The 15,802-nt window shown below is 47.1% G+C and overlaps 1 protein-coding gene across 1 annotated transcript in view; it reads left to right on the top strand.

The window, feature by feature from the left end:
* Positions 1–3,256: 3,256 nt before the first annotated feature.
* The window catches only part of LOC119379138 (zwei Ig domain protein zig-4), a 134,384-nt gene continuing 121,838 nt past the window's right edge, over positions 3,257–15,802 (top strand). Inside the window, exon 1 of the mRNA XM_037648330.2 lies at positions 3,257–3,395. The gene's annotated coding sequence lies outside the window, so the exon portion shown is untranslated. The remainder of the gene's footprint in view (positions 3,396–15,802) is intronic.

Below are 15,802 nucleotides of genomic sequence, written 5' to 3'. Positions count from 1 at the left end.
ACGGCGCGGAAGGCCAACTTGGTTTCGTTGCCTCTCGACCCCGCGCCGCTCACACTTTACGTTGTGGTAGTTTTGCGAGCTAGCAAAAACTACACGCTGCGCATGTAGTTTTATTCTTTGGTAATGATAAGAGCCATCATAATTCCCGTCATGACTTTTTTTTCCGGCTTGAAATTTGCATATTTACTTGGCGGGTCGAGCCTAGGCAGAAGGGACGCTTGTCGGCGCTGTGAATGGTGCAAGTGCAGCTTCTAAAAATAAAAGCAAGAAAAGGATGGTTCACATATATATATATATATATATATATATATATATATATATATATATATATATATATATATATATATATATATATATATATATATATGTGTGTGTGTGTGTGTGTGTGTGTGTGTGTGTGTGTGTGTGTGTGTGTGTGTGTGTGTGTGTGTACAAAATTGTACAGGTGGTTTGGACACTTCAGGAATGTTTTCACGCAAGTAATTAACTAATTCACGCTTTGACAACAGTGCAAATATAAAATAGGCCAGCGAGCTAAGTATTCTTGGTGCATAGTAGCTCCACATAAACGGCCATGGTTCGTGTAGGGTCTCAGAGCACAATTAAGAACTGGGATTTCGCACAAAACAATTTCAGTTGCGCAATAGGAATGCGACCCCTTTCAGTGAGAATATTCTCTGGAACTTGTCTTTGCTTGACATAGAAGCGCGGCGAGGTTTCTGCAATGTTAATTCAGCGCACGTTGATTGCTAGTACGTTGCCTTTCATCTGCGATGCCTTCAGAGAGAGAGAGAAGAATGTGGGTGAGAGGCGTCATGAAGGAAGTGAAGAACGCGCACACGCAAAAATAAAATAAAAAAGAAAATAGGTGGAAGAACAGTGTAACCGCTGCACAGTGGGCGTCGGAAGGCTGTGGCCGGTTAGGAAAAAGCGGGAAAGTTGGGAGTCGTGATGTTGTTGAGGCAATAACGAGCCTGCTAAATTAAGGTACACCAAGTGCGTCCTTCCCGTGGAGTGCCCGGTTGTCGTATATACTTCTTCATGCGAACCCTCACTTCCAGGTCGAGCGTTCACCTGATGCGACGAAAAAGTTTAAGTTCGAGGGGTTTGCACACTCTTTTACGTATTCGTTTTTACGGATCCTACGTACGTGCGTACGTACGTACGTACGTACGTACATACATACATACATACATACATACATACATACATACATACATACATACATACATACATACATACATACATACATACATACATACATACATACATACATACATACATACATACATACATACATACGTATACATTAGCATATGACTGGTGGATCAAAGGATATCGCTTCGCAAGAAAACTTTACTACTAATATTTCTTTTCTGGTACGAACGTAGCAGTGCACCACAGCGCCTCCGACGCCATGCAGGGCGAAAGAAATGCTGCTTCTGCGTGGACTCTGGACATTCGATTGGGAAAGAATTCACTCCGCTGCCCCTGTAGGTTCTAGATTACGTTAGCCTTACACATGGTTGATTGATAATGATCGACATACTCGCTTCAAGGAGTTGTGTAAGGGGGTGGGCGGCACCCTGCGCGAGATGGCTCACAGGCTTCCGGCTTATGCAATGTTGCGCCCGTACTGCGCTTTTGAACGCGAAAAAGACTTCTAAAAATTAACAGAAATGAGGCGCCCGAACGGGGTAATAGCCGGCTTATCTTGAAGAAACAGATCGCCCTGCTGCCAACACCATCTCCCTTTTTTTTTCATGCAGATAACTGCGGACGTGGGGTAATAGAATGTAATATTAAGCGCTAACTAATCCAGTCAATTTCCTTCTTATTTTCCCCAACATAGGCAGACAGTACGCTCATTACAACCGTGATAACCAGCATAATTTTTCCAAACATACACGCACACACACGCACACAAATAGGCGGGTATGCGCAGTATAGTGAGAGTAATGTAAGCGAGCGACGAACTGGCTGCGCGAGTCCACCCGCACTGGCGTCATCCTTGCCAGTCGGGAGAGCTGTGACACAGATAGCGGCCAGAAGCCAAGCAACGCGTACGTATGTATGCACGCTTTGAATGGTATCCCTTTTTATCCACTGCTGGCGGCAAGCATCTCCGTTTCTGTCTACGCCAGGCTCTATTTCTAGCAAGTCCGAACCGCGTTCTTCTCCTCTGTGAGAGGCGTTTTGCGGGTCTTCTTGAGAACAGAAGCAATATACCTCGAAAATTAGCGCCTTTCACAGAACCGTTATCACTCACTCACTCACTCACTCACTCACTCACTCACTCACTCACTCACTCACTCACTCACTCACTCACTCACTCACTCACTCACTCACTCACTCACTCACTCACTCACTCACTCACTCACTCACTCACTCACTCACTCACTCACTCACTCACTCACTCACTCACTCACTCACTCACTCACACACACACACACACACACACACACACACACACACACACACACACACACACACACACACACACACACACACACACACACACACACACACACACGTGTATGTGGAGACACCGCGCCGCCTAATTCTGCTTAATAATAATTCTGTCCTAAGGAAACGCCCATTCTTTTTCTTTTCTAGGGAAACTTGTAAGGAAATAAATAAGTCGTCTCCTGAAAAGGCTTTACAGACTTCGTTGATTTTATCAGCAATTGGGGGGCACCATTTGGAGGTGTTCTTATTAAGTGCAAACATACATGCGATTACTTATTTTTTATTCTGCTTTGGTCGATCTGTTTCTGAGCGCGCATCGCAGACGCAATTTTCATTTCTCATTGAACGACAGCGCGGCGTTAATCTCACTTAAAAACAAGAAGACAACTCATAGAAGCGAGTTGCTTCCGCACTGGCGTAATTCACACGTTGCCCTTTTCCGAGGCAAAAAGCTGTACGATGATGACCGCTCGCTGCGGTAGCGTTTTCGTAAACTAAACGAAAAGTTCGTCCACACGTGGCGAAGTCGTTTCTCGCGCCGTACAAACGCGACTCTCTCACGTTCATTCATTCAGGTGCTCGTGTCTGCCGCCTGGACGGTCCACCGCTTGCGCTCGGAGCACGAAGCGGTGAATGTTGCCTACTTTCCGTCGGCAAAGTGCGGCGCGCGTCTGCGCATGCGCCGTCGCTCGGGCGATGGTGCGGGAAAGAGGGAAAGCGAAACCCGCCGTCAGCCCCTCCCCGGCGGACAGGGACCGCCGGGCCTCTATAAGAAGGGGCCCGGGTCCGCTCGCCAAGCTACAGCAGCCTGACCCCGGTCCGGACCCAGACGCCTCTTCCGACACCTCTTGTACTTTTCCCTTCGACCCCTTCGACTAGACCCCTTGGCCGACGAGCCGACGCGGCCCGTCACTGTCACCCGAAAGGTACGGAGTTCGTCTGTCTCGCGACTTGGTCTGCTTTCGTTGTCTCGCGAGTGCTGTTGTGATAGGCTGCATGCGGGTGAACCACTCAAGATAAATTCTTACCTGGTACGACCCTCACGTTACAGTAATTCAGCTTTAACCAGACACGGCATCACTCTCTTTGCCTGACAACTGGAATGTTATACGGCCTGCGACATAATCTTTCTGTTTACATCAGTGACTGTCACCATCCGCGAAGCGCACGTTAGTGACAGGTTAAAATCTTTCTCGGGTGCCTTATCATCTCGTTCGCGTTCGGTAAGCATTCGTTCTGTGAAAATGTTTTCGCAAACTTTCCACTCACTCTCCTCGGAGTTGCAAGGATGACAGTGCCAGTTTAGAAGGACGTGCTGTTTGTGTTTAGTTGGTTCCCGTTTGCAATGTTAAAAGAGCTTTGAAGGAAGAGGAAGCGCACGTGCCCTGCCTTTGTTTTCGTCTTTAAAAGTGTTCGCTTACTTAGACCCGCAGGCAATCTGCTCGTTGAGCCAAAGATATGCGTATATGCCTCCTCTGTTATTTTCTCTAAACATCAAATAGGCACCTTGAATAAATCATTTATCCATTCTCTTCCGCCTTTGTATTATCCTGTACCATATCCAGGGAAGATAACCGTGATGGCTATATTGATGACCGCGAATATACATTTTTTGTCGTGCTTCAAGAAAACGAAAGGGGAATAAGGGAAGCCACATCCAATATCGAAATGTCAGTCGTTAGACGTAGCTCACATAGGATTGGAAGAGGAACTTTATAACGATATATCAATAGCGTGATTTTTGTCCGCCTATGTAATGAAAAAGGAACGCGGACAAGTTGGCTTACCACGTGTCAACTTTTGTCGGCATCCCTTTTTCTTCAGTTTCATGACATCGAAACATTGGTACAGGAACCAAGAAATGGATTTATCGTCAATCCAATAGCTGAACATTCGTTCAGTGAATGTCTTGCAAAGCGATGTCAATTCTGGGCGCAATTGCGTACATCGCAGTATTGTAGTTGTCGCGTGATGCGTAGAAACGAAATGACAAAACGACTTAGAAGGGTAGTGGTTGAAAAAAGGGCCTATTATTAATGTCAAGCATGAACAGCATGTAGAGAAAACACGGCGTGTTAATCAACCGTAAGCGTAGTTTTCATTAATAGACAATGCACTTGTCCGGCATTGAGCGAAATACCCTTCTGTGAAGAGCGCTTCATGTTATCTTATACGGTCACAAGAATGCCAAGATATGAGCGAGATTTTTTTTTTTTTTTGACTAGCTTTGGAGAAAACGAGAGCACGAACAATGTGATTTCCGCATTAGCATGAAGCTAGGTTAGCATCGCTTGCCATTTCTGTCATTTTTGCGCTTCGTTCGCGCGATCGCTTTGCACGTCAACATGCGCATGTTGCTGCTTCCTGTGTTATACGGCGCCACGCTGTTTCGAAATATTCAAAATCTGGCCGGGTGTTTGAATATTCTCTTTTGCTTTGCCGATATGCACAGACTGCTTACTTTTGTTGAATACTCGCTCAAAGAGAACGGAGAAAGAAACAAAAAGAAAAAAAAAAATCCGCAGGTCGCGGGATCGAATCCCGGCCGCGGCGGCCGCATTTTCGATGGAGGAAAAAATGCTCGAGGCCCGTGTACTTAGATTTAGGTGCACGTTAAAGAACCCCAGGTGGTCGAAATTTCCGGAGCCCTCCACTACGGCGTCTCTCATAATCACGTCGTGGTTTTGGGGCGTTAAACCCCAACAGTTATTATTATTAAAAGAAAAGAAAAGGAGAGGGACCTTCTTGTTGTACTTGGTGTACAACAGGGGTCTCAAACACGCGAGCCCCCATGCGGTGGTATCGATATGTTTCTCGAGTCGTGAGGCCCAATCCCTTTCAGAAATGACCCATACATGGAGAGTTGGGAAAGGCCTTCCTTCAAATGGCAACGTTAGCTGACATTTTGTTCACTTCATAGTGCAATAGCGCAAGAAACACAGGGACACAGGCAAGAGAGACGAAAGTTAGCGCCTGTATCAGTTGAAAGTTAGCGCCTGTATCGTCTCTCTTGCCTGTGTCCCTGTGTTTTTTGCGCTATTGCACTATGAATTCGTACCAACTAGCTCGGCTTTCCGTACTATTGTTCACTTCCCTCCCCCTCTCGCTCGCATCGCCTTCTCATTCGCTTGCTACGCTTCGCTTCTCAGTGGATACCAGAACCATGCGGTCGGGGAATTATGAGACCCTGTGCGCGTGGCATCGGCCGTTGTAAACTCTCCTAGGGCGCCTACTGCCATTGAAGCACCGACTATGCGTCTGTATGGCAATACGCGCACCCGCATAGCTGCACACTTTGTTGATGCTGTGGCTGATGATGATGAATGATATTGAATTATACCTCGGCCTCCTCCTTATGATATTGAATTATACCTCCTCGGTAATGGGTTGACGCCTGGTGCGATTCTTCGCTTCTGCCACGCAAAATTACACCTGTTAACGTGATTCCTTGCCCGACATGACAGGGTTGTTTTCCGAAGCAGCTTCAAGAAGTGGCGTGGTTCTGTGTTAGAATGCCTGACTGCCACGCAGAATACTTGGGTTTTATTCTGGCTCGAGCCCTGATTTTTATTCTTTGCATCCATCGGGATTTTTCGCTCACTGAAAACGTCATCGACGCCGACACCGCATTTTCTGCGACACGGGCTCTTTAACGCTGTCGCGCTAATACAAATGGTAACACACCGAGCTTGCTGAAGATACACACGCAGAGAAGGCCATCTGCCACTCTATAGAAGCATTACTTTTTCGAATAACTCCACAGAAGGCATGCTAACTGCATCCAGTCGCTACCTCATCAACTCCGGCGCGTCTAGGACCTCTCGTTATGTCCTTTATTCGGCACAGTGCGGTTGGAAGAGTCTTCGCACCCCGCAGGCTCAAATGCTTTCTTCTTGAACCGTTTCAAGAAGGTCTCCGCTACGCTCGCAAGGAGGCCGTCTGAAAATCCGGCCGTCTTCAAGCAGTCCATATGGTTGGCAAAGATGCTACTGCACATTTGGTGTGGGCACGAATTCAATAACGATAATTTAAGACAGCACGTGGCGATACCTCTTTTTACAAGCTTCAAATGAGACGAGTCAAAAGGCAGAAAGGCCTTCCTCGAGTGTGGCTGATAAGCCCAACACACATGGTTTTCTTGAAAACTAATAATAAAATCCAGATATTGCAATTTTTCTTGATTTAGCAGTTCTACAGTTGCATCTGCCCAGTGGTGCGCAGCCGGCAGATGTTGCTAACTGCATTCTAGATGAGCTTCACGCGTGTTTCGGTACACTCGTTTTCAATCTAGAACGGCCAAATTAAGGAAGGTGGCAATATCTGGATCTGAATATTAGTTTTCAAGAAAACCACGTGTTCTGGGCTTATGAGCCCGGGAAGGACATTCAGCCTCTCGAGGAAGGACATTCAGCCTTTCGACTCGTTTCATTCGAAGCTTGTAAAAAGAGGCATCGTCAACTCCTGTCATAAATCACCGCTATTAAATTCGTGCCCACACAAAACGCGTAGCAGCTTTACCAACCAGATTGAGTGCTTGAAGGTGGCCGGTTTTCCAGACGCCCTCCTTGATAGCATATAGCGAAGACCTTGTTGAAGAGATTCAAGAAGCAAGCAGTTTAGTCTGCGGTGTTGGAAGACTTTCCCAACCACAGTGTACCGAATAAAGGATACAACAAGAAATCCTTGAGGCGTGGGAGATGATGAGGTAGGCCTTCGGTGGAGTTACGCGAAAAAGTAATCCTCTTCTCGAGTCGCAGATAGCCTTCTCCGAGCGTGCAACTTCGCCGAGCTCGGTGTTTCACCATTTTACCATTTGTATTAACGCGACAGCGTTAAAAAGCCCGTGTTGCAGAAAATGTGGTGTCGGCGTTGGCGGCGTCGGTTGTGAGCGAAATGTCGGCGTTTTCAGTGAGGGAAAAATCCCGATGGATTCAAAGGATAGAAACCAGGGCTAGAGCCAGGATTAAACCCAAGTATTCTGCGTAATAGTCAAGTGTTCTACCACAGAACCGGGCCACTGCTTGAAACTGCTTCGGAAAAAGACCCTGCCATGTCGGGTAAGGAGTCATGTTAAAGGGGCCCTGCGACACTTTTCCTAGTAATCATCGAATGGCTTCATCAAAAAAGCTTGTTGCCACAACACGTGAACCGCGTAACGGTTGGGTGGTTGAAAGTTTCCAACCCATTACAAAGGGCTGAGCTATGATTATTATGATGATTATGATCATCATCACTGGTCACGACATCATCAACAAAGAGTGCAGCGTACCGACGCATAGTGGGCAATTCGCAACTGCAATTGCAGAAGATACCTTAGGAGAGTCTACAACGGTCAATGTCACGCGCACAGACGTTTCTTCCCTGACAGCACGGTTCTGATGTCCATCAAGATGCGAAGCATAGCAAGCAAATGAAAAGGATATGCGAGCGGGGCCTGATTACGCTATCGCGTAGCACTCTTAAATGCGAAGCTTAAAGGGACACTAAAGGCAAATGTTCAGTCGACGCTGATTGTTGAAATAGCGTTCCAGGAGCCTCGTAGTGCTTGTTTCGTGCCAAGGAAATGCTTGTTTTGATTGAAAATCACGTTTTAGTGGGCCGCACAGCGTTAGCGCACTTCAAATCGCGCGCCTGAAAAGGCCTCCTGACGTACATTTGTTTTGCCCAACGCTGCCCGCCTTTACTGCCCGGCAGCCGACGCTGTGGTTTCTGCTCTGAAGGGAACATTACACAACATCACACGGACACGGCGTTTTGTCCAACTTTTCGTTAGAGCGACTTTCATGAGCGTGCAAGGCACACGCAGGCGTACGCGATAACGAAACTAACACTGAGACGCGACCGCGCAGCCCTGCGAAAATGGAACTTTTGCAACCCGCGCCGTTCTCCACTGTATCGTCAAGTTCTTTTTTCCGTGAATCAGTCAGAAACGCGCAAGCAGCATTTTATTACGTTTTACAATGTTCGGAAAGTTCTTTCTTTTTATCATAAGCAGCTTGAATACTAGTGATAATTTGTGCTCGGGACTCTTGACGTCATCGGGCTCATTGCAAAACGTCCCACTGGTGGCGCATATAGTGTCCTACATTTACCTTAATTTCTCGATTACCAGAGCACTGCTATTGATAATATTGACGTTTTAGACGTTCTCACGAATTGACCTTTCACTCTGAAATAAATTTTTATTTGCCTTTAGTGTCCTCCAAGTTTTTCCATTTTCTTTCTCGCTTTTTTTTTTTGCTTTTTATTCGATGTAATGCTCGTGCGTCGTCAACATTAGCCATAATGGTTTTTGAATGAGGCGTTCTTTTTTTTGCGTATGCGCAAATATGCATGCCGCAACGCGGAGGCCTTATTTTCCTTTTTGTAACGTCAGTTTTACGTTAGCGCTTGTATTGTATGCTTCTGTGCCAACAACTTTGTCATGTGTTTCGCCCTATTTTAAGCTTTTAATGTATACCAACTAGCCCAGACTTCTACGTACTTGGGGTTCTTTATCGCGCACCTAAGTCTATGCACAGCAGCGGCTCTGCATTTCGCTCCCATTTAAACGTTGACGCCGCGGCTGGGATCGAACGCGCGACCTCGAGCTCAGCAGTGCAGTGCCATAGCAACCGCGGCGAGGCGCACAAAGCGTAAATCGTTAGCAAAATGAGAGATTATGGCAGTATTACACGCGAGGTAATGATGTAACTAAGCCGCTTTCATTTATTTACATTTCGGTAAAGAAGGCAAAAGTTCATCGCAAGGATGCCTCCCACATAATAATTAAATGAGCCGCGACACCACGTGTATAAAGGAATAGGGAGCTCAAAAATTTCAATGAGGAAGCACGGGCGGCGCTTAGGACACAGATTCTTTCTCTTTCGGAACGTAATTACTACAATAAATTAACGGGAGGTAGTGAGTTAAGCTGGATCAATGCTGCGTAACAGTATACCTAAGTGGCCACTCATAGACGTCAAAGGAGACCTTGGAATACATTTTGACAGTCGATTTCGAAGAAAAAAAGTTAGAATCTAACAAGTTATGGGAACTTTTGCTGCACCAAAAATGGCCCGCACGAGCTAAGTACTTCGGCATTCGTGACATCACATTGACTTGTCAATGGTGCAGTTCGGGCGCGAAAAAAAAAAAAAAAAGAGCGGGGGGGGGGGGCACATTTATTTTATTTGGTAATAATGAATTATACTGAGATGATACCTCAAAGGAAACTTCATCATTATAATATCATTAGTGGGGCTAATTATTGTCCCTTCAACATACTCTCTTGTTGTTGCGCTTGGCCTGTCAGCTCATGACGCTTGCGCCGCTTGTTATTTTGGAAATGTGGAAGAGGAGGTTTTGAAGCTTTCGTAATCTCTTTCCATTTTCTTTTTCTTGCTGGCTCTCTATCTACTGGCCTTGTTACGTTACGCTTTCTGAAGTAGAAATTTGATTTTGGTTTCTTTTACCTCGTCTATATAGCATACAAAGCACTATATGCTAACCGCACCGTGAATGGAACGCAAGAAATGGTTTAAAAGTATGCGACCGCACGACTTTGCCACTTCAGAACATTTTAATTTATAGGTTAATGCAAGCGAGTATCTTAGAACTGTTTTCACTGTTCTTGTGACATTGTACTGTCTTCGTTGCTTGGCTTCCCTTGTTCTTGTTACAAGGACTCTTTAAATGGCCTATGGGGGAAGTGCACGCCATCCTCGAAACAAAAAGAAAAGACTGCCGATACTGGCGTTCCATTTCTTAGGTAACATTCGCACTGTAGCGACTGACAGAGCTCAGGCGGCGGTAGCCAATGGTCGCTTTGGTAAAAAAAGCAACCGATTTTGGTCAAGTCGCTCCAAGGGCGATGCAAATATGTCGCGAAGCTTCGGGCGAAAAACGGTTCAGAACCTATTGCCAACGACACCAGCAAGGGGAGTTATAGGTGCTGCGATTGAAGCGCGACTATGTTTGGAGGGAAGAAACACTAATAGCGAAAAACCAAGTTTTATTCAAACGTAAATTAATCTTTAGGTTTTACAAATTACATTTATTTCCCGAACAATATTATGTAGGTGCGATGTGCCAGGAATGTACGACAGTGTTTAATTCTTACGAAAACCCTTTTTCTTAGCGCCCCCTGAAGAGAGGCGCACGTCATTTTCATTCAGTGCAGCCCTTGCTGTGCATGGAAAGGCGCGCTCGTAAGTTCGTCTGCGGCGACACGCCCCCTCAGGTGTTCTGGTGTTTCGCATTTGCATGCATTCTGTGAATTATTGTGGTGAGAATTTGATTTTGGTGTGCGCGAAGTTGCGAAGTGCGTTTCATCGTTGGTGAACGTGTTGGCTACGGTATTCAACGGACAACGGCACGAGGCGGCTAACATTTCACGCCGAACGCTTTCCTCGGTACTCGCGGAAACGATGTGGTGTTCCAAGGATGCAATAGCAACACGCGTACGCCTGGCGAGCCCTCTCTTCTAGATAAGACACCGGGGCAACGGTTCGGAATAGTGTGCTTGCTGGATTTTCATGGATCAGTATTCCTGCTGCCCGGTTTCCTTCGTGAACACGCGGTGCCTACTATATTTCCTGTTATCGGTGAGCAGATCGCTAACTTATCCGTCGCGCTACAATCACTAAAATTCGCATGTCTTGATACCTGTCCGTCGCGCTACAATCACTAAAATTCGCATGTCTTGATACGTGTATACACGTAAGGTTAATTTATCGGAACAAAAGGCAAAACATAGTGCACGTAGTGTACGCACTTTTATTGCGATAGCAATTATATGGACAGTCTCGGCTGGAAAATGTCCGCCCCCGTCATGCATCGTATATGTATAAGTATGTATATATATATAAAAGCCCCAAAGAAAAATAATTCAGAAAAATGCTTCCGAAGCGCGGAATCGAACCAGGGACCTCTTGCTCCGCAGCGAGTGGCGCTAGCCACTACGCCACGGAACGCAGGTCCTCCGCATAGCTAACGGCGAGCGTTATATACACAACCTTTGCCGCTGGACGGACTCAGAGATGGCCGACGCTCATAAGCGTTTCTTCATTACCAGCGAGATGGCGCTAGGAGCGCGACGAGCGCATTTAAAAGTCGTCGGCGAGCTCGCTCGCTTCTTCTTATATTTGCGCAAGGAGAACCTTGGCCTTCCGCTGTCTGCTCGCGCGGTTTTCTCGTGGTGAGGGCAAGAGGGATGTTTCAAGCTTTAACCGTGATGTCCGCGCTCATGTTACGGAGCGCCGCTAAACGACGCCGCTAAATGAACAAACAGAAGATGAGCGCGAACTATCAAGTGTCACAGCTCGACACTTGAAGCACGCTAGTTTCCTTCGCTGCTTCGGCCGCCTTTGTAACAGGAACGCTGTTCAAACTGAGAGTATCCATTGGCGAGCCTCACTTCGTATAGCATTAGTTTCTTGCTATCGCATTCATTGCTTCGCCTTTGCGGCGAAACTGTGATTTTTTTTTTGGTACTTATTATGACATTTGTTGCTCATTGTGTAGGGTGTGTTAAATTGCGTTATTGTGACCACTGAATAAAATTAAAATATCATTATTTTCGCGTGACCAGGCGTTATTTCTTCTCGTTAGAACTGAAGCACACATGCAATGCGCTCTTTAAGTCCCCTGCGCATGTGCGAAGCAAATAAGCAACGCTGTAAACATGAGAGGTACGCTGTTGCCTACTTTATTCACGCTGTGGAAGATTACACGAACGCAGAATAAAAGCTCAAAGAATAAAGTTTCCTGGTAAAACCAAGGCGAATTGCACGACGGTTCACTTAAACACCGATGTTTAGTCACGGGTCGATATTAGTTTAGCTAGCGTTGGCTTCAAGCTCATTCGCAAAGGGCTTGCCGGCTTGCCCTAGCGCGAGTCCTTAGCGATCAGGGGCCTAAGAAAAATATTTTGAGGTCAAATTTCGCGCTGGTGCCAACAAAATGACGTCACTTTTTTGCGGGATATTGCGTCACATCTGCTTTATTTTTTGTTCCGCCGGAAGTGTTCCCTCCTCACACAGATGGCGCTAAGCCCCATTAGCAGCTGATGAGCAGCCATTTTCTGAACGTATGGGCTTCTATGGAAGCTTCGCTACCATTTATATTTACCTTGGTCGCTCACTGGCCAACTATCCAGCTGTAATCGCAAATCTGCAGTCTCATAACAATCCTAAATGCGAACTTTTCGCTCGCCCTCGCACTAGGGATCACAGTGGCGCTTTCCGCAGCAAGAGCGCGATTATGGCCATTCACGAGAGGGCAAACTGCGAATGGTTCGCCTTTTCAAACCGTTTCAAGGCCTCTCCGCAGGTTCTGCTGCCTCACTTGCGGCTGTGCTTCGCTTAGCGGCCTGCCTCTCCGGTCTTCTCGACAGCGGTTCCACCACGCCTGAGAAAGTAAAGAGCCAGTTTTGCACCAGTGAGGAGGCACTTCGGGGTATCTCGATGTCCGGAGAGGCCGAATCGGCGCAAGACACTGTCCCTGCGATCGAGGCATCCGATCATCTTGAATATAGCTCGTATTCGGAACCATGGACGCAGCGACGCCGGATGGCAGCCGAGCTGATTCCGGTATACATGCTATGATTTTACACGACGATCGCTGCGATTCGGGTACACTTTGCAGTTTAGCTACAACGAAACGATTCGGGAGACTTGTTGTCATGTGTCACGGAGTCGCCGTCTACTGGTGACACTACGAAAATATTGTCACCGAGCGGCACGAACATGCATTAGGGCGGTGCTCTCGAGAGTGACGAAGACCACGACGATGATGCGTGAAACGCTTGCGCGTGTGGCTCTTCAGCCATCTTGGTTGGCCATCGAAATGCGCCTGCAAATTCCATTACATCCACTTCGTGGCTCCCTGACATTTGGTGCTGGGTGGACACCCCGCGAAACGCCAGTGCCCACTCGGTGCGCCAGTGCCCACTCGGTGCGCCAGTGAGATCTGAGCAAATCTGGGGCGAACGAAAACAGTCACTGGGGCAGACACCGTGTCGATCTTATTCACGCGGTCCAGATTCTTTAACGTGCACCCGAATGTAATTACACGGGCGTTTTGGCGTTTCCCCCACATCTAAATCTGTCCGCAGTGGCCGGGAACCGAACCCGCGATCTCGTGTTTAACAGCACCGCACAACGCCGAACTACCGTTTGGGTATATAATTATAGTAGTGCGGACGAAGCTGTTACTCTTCACAATATCTTGCGTACTTTTCACTATACAAATAATGTAATACTACTGGCTCTTTCATATCGAAATAGCACGGCGTCGACGCCACGGATGTTGCTCGGAAGTTCATATAACAGAGTAAAATGCGGAGGGTGCAGGCTCACAACTGCCATCAACAGGGGCGCAACTCCTGCCTACTCTTTAGGGGGAGGCGAGAAATAGAGGAAATGAAGATAGGAAGAGAACGGGGAAAGAATGCAGAAAAAAAAAGAAAATTGGCGAAGCTAAGTCGCGCAAGGCTTGAAACAGCGAAACTGGACACAGATGTCCAAACTCCAGAACCGAGCGTTCGCACCTCTCGTAGAACGACCCTTTCTTTATCTCTGCTTTTTTCTCTCTCTTTCTTTCTCTCTTGATCTTTTCATTTTTTTCTATCGCTTTCTCACTTTGCTTCTTTCTCTCTCATTCTGTCTTTCTCTTTCTATATCTTTCTATCTTTTTATGTCTTTATTCCCATTATTTGTCTGAATTTTTCTATTTCTCTTTCTTTCTGTAGCCTTCTCTCTCTCGCTCTCTCTCTTAGAGAACCAGTGGTGAGTAGTGGGATTTGCCCAATTTCTGTGGAGCACACCCGTTCATGATGATGATAGTTTTCTGATAGGCTGCTCAAACAGCTTCGCTGCTAATAAACAAATAACGAACACTCGGACAGAATTAAGTGCACGCTTGAAGTAAACCAGCGTTCTTTTCTTTTTCGAGATTTTTGGGGCCGATTGAATGCGAATGCGTCTTTTATCACGTGATTGAATGCTGACTTCAGGGTCCAGTGGTATTAAAGGTAGTCGCGACCGCTTTGCCTAAAGCCACGGTACGAACACCTTGATTGGAACATTTTTGCCATAAATTTATTCTGGAATCCTTTTAAGCGTTCTGTAAAGAACATTTCTACAAAGCGTTCCGTAAAGAACAGTTTCATCTGCTGCAGGCCTTATTTTATGAGCGCTTGACAAATTGTTTCCTAAAAAAAAAAATAAAAGTAAGAGAGCGCCTCCATGCGTCTCCTGTCCTGAAACAAGCAAATATAATGCCAGAGCAAGGGGGCGCGTTTTCCAACATCGAAGTTGATGCTGCATGGCAAGGCACCGTATGCGACGCGTTCTCCTTAGCATAATCCCATTCCGGTGAGTCGACATTTGTCCCGCTCGCCGACGCACGCTACGCTCGCGCTGCATTACCGAAACATGTCTGGGTGCGCATTTGCAAACATTCCGCGAAGCGGGTTGCAAATCTTTTCTTTCCGGCCGACCGGATGGGAGGTGACGGCAACAGAATGCTGCCCTCCAATCAGAGACACAGGCGGGTGCTAAACTTCCGGCGCTCTATGGTCAAGGCCAGTCGGCTACAGTGTCACAGAGCGCGGGCGGGGAGTCGGTTTTTGAGGATTTATCCTTGCTCTCCGAAAGTGACGCGTCTGCAAGGCGCTGCAGAGCGTCTTGTGCTGCTTAGAAGTTTCAATCCGCGGCTATACGTACGTACAGCCGGCGTCAAAAGTTTAGAAATCACTAGGTCTGAGAAAACTTCGAATTTCCCAGCTATTTGTGAATGTGTTTGGTCGATCGAACTACGCAGTACAGTACTCACGGATTGAAACAGGACACTCGGAGCGTGTGGCCGCCGGTACATGCAGCGCCGCTCGTGGGTACTGGTGGAACCAATGTGTTGCAGTGTGGTATAGAGCGAGGGAGAGAACATCTACGCTGCAGACTTGCTCCTTTGGGTCGCCAGCGAGCCGCCCTGCAGTTCACCACACTGCCAGAGGGGCGCTGCAAGGTTTGCACGCTTTCTCATGCGGGACGAAATGGCTTGCCAGTGCCACCTCCTATATTCCTATATTGCGGCGCGAGCTGAGGACGCGCTAGTTAGACGCGCTTTGGCGATGCGGCACACATGCTGCGCAAGTAATACACCGGATCCAGTTAAGCGGCTGCGCCTTACTTGCGTTCGTTGATGCTACATCGGTCGCTGCTTGCGACACGATGTCGAACATGGCCGAAGAAAGTGGGAAGAACATACATTATTTTACTTCCCCGCGATTTGTGACTCGATTGATAACCGCGACGATAGCGGGCCCTCCACATGAATGTTGGCAGAACGCAAT

Source organism: Rhipicephalus sanguineus, chromosome 1 (genome assembly GCF_013339695.2).
Source record: "Rhipicephalus sanguineus isolate Rsan-2018 chromosome 1, BIME_Rsan_1.4, whole genome shotgun sequence".
Classification (NCBI taxonomy): domain Eukaryota; kingdom Metazoa; phylum Arthropoda; class Arachnida; order Ixodida; family Ixodidae; genus Rhipicephalus; species Rhipicephalus sanguineus.
The sequence above is the reverse complement of the archived record's forward strand: the minus strand, read 5'-3'. Positions and strand labels throughout refer to the sequence as shown.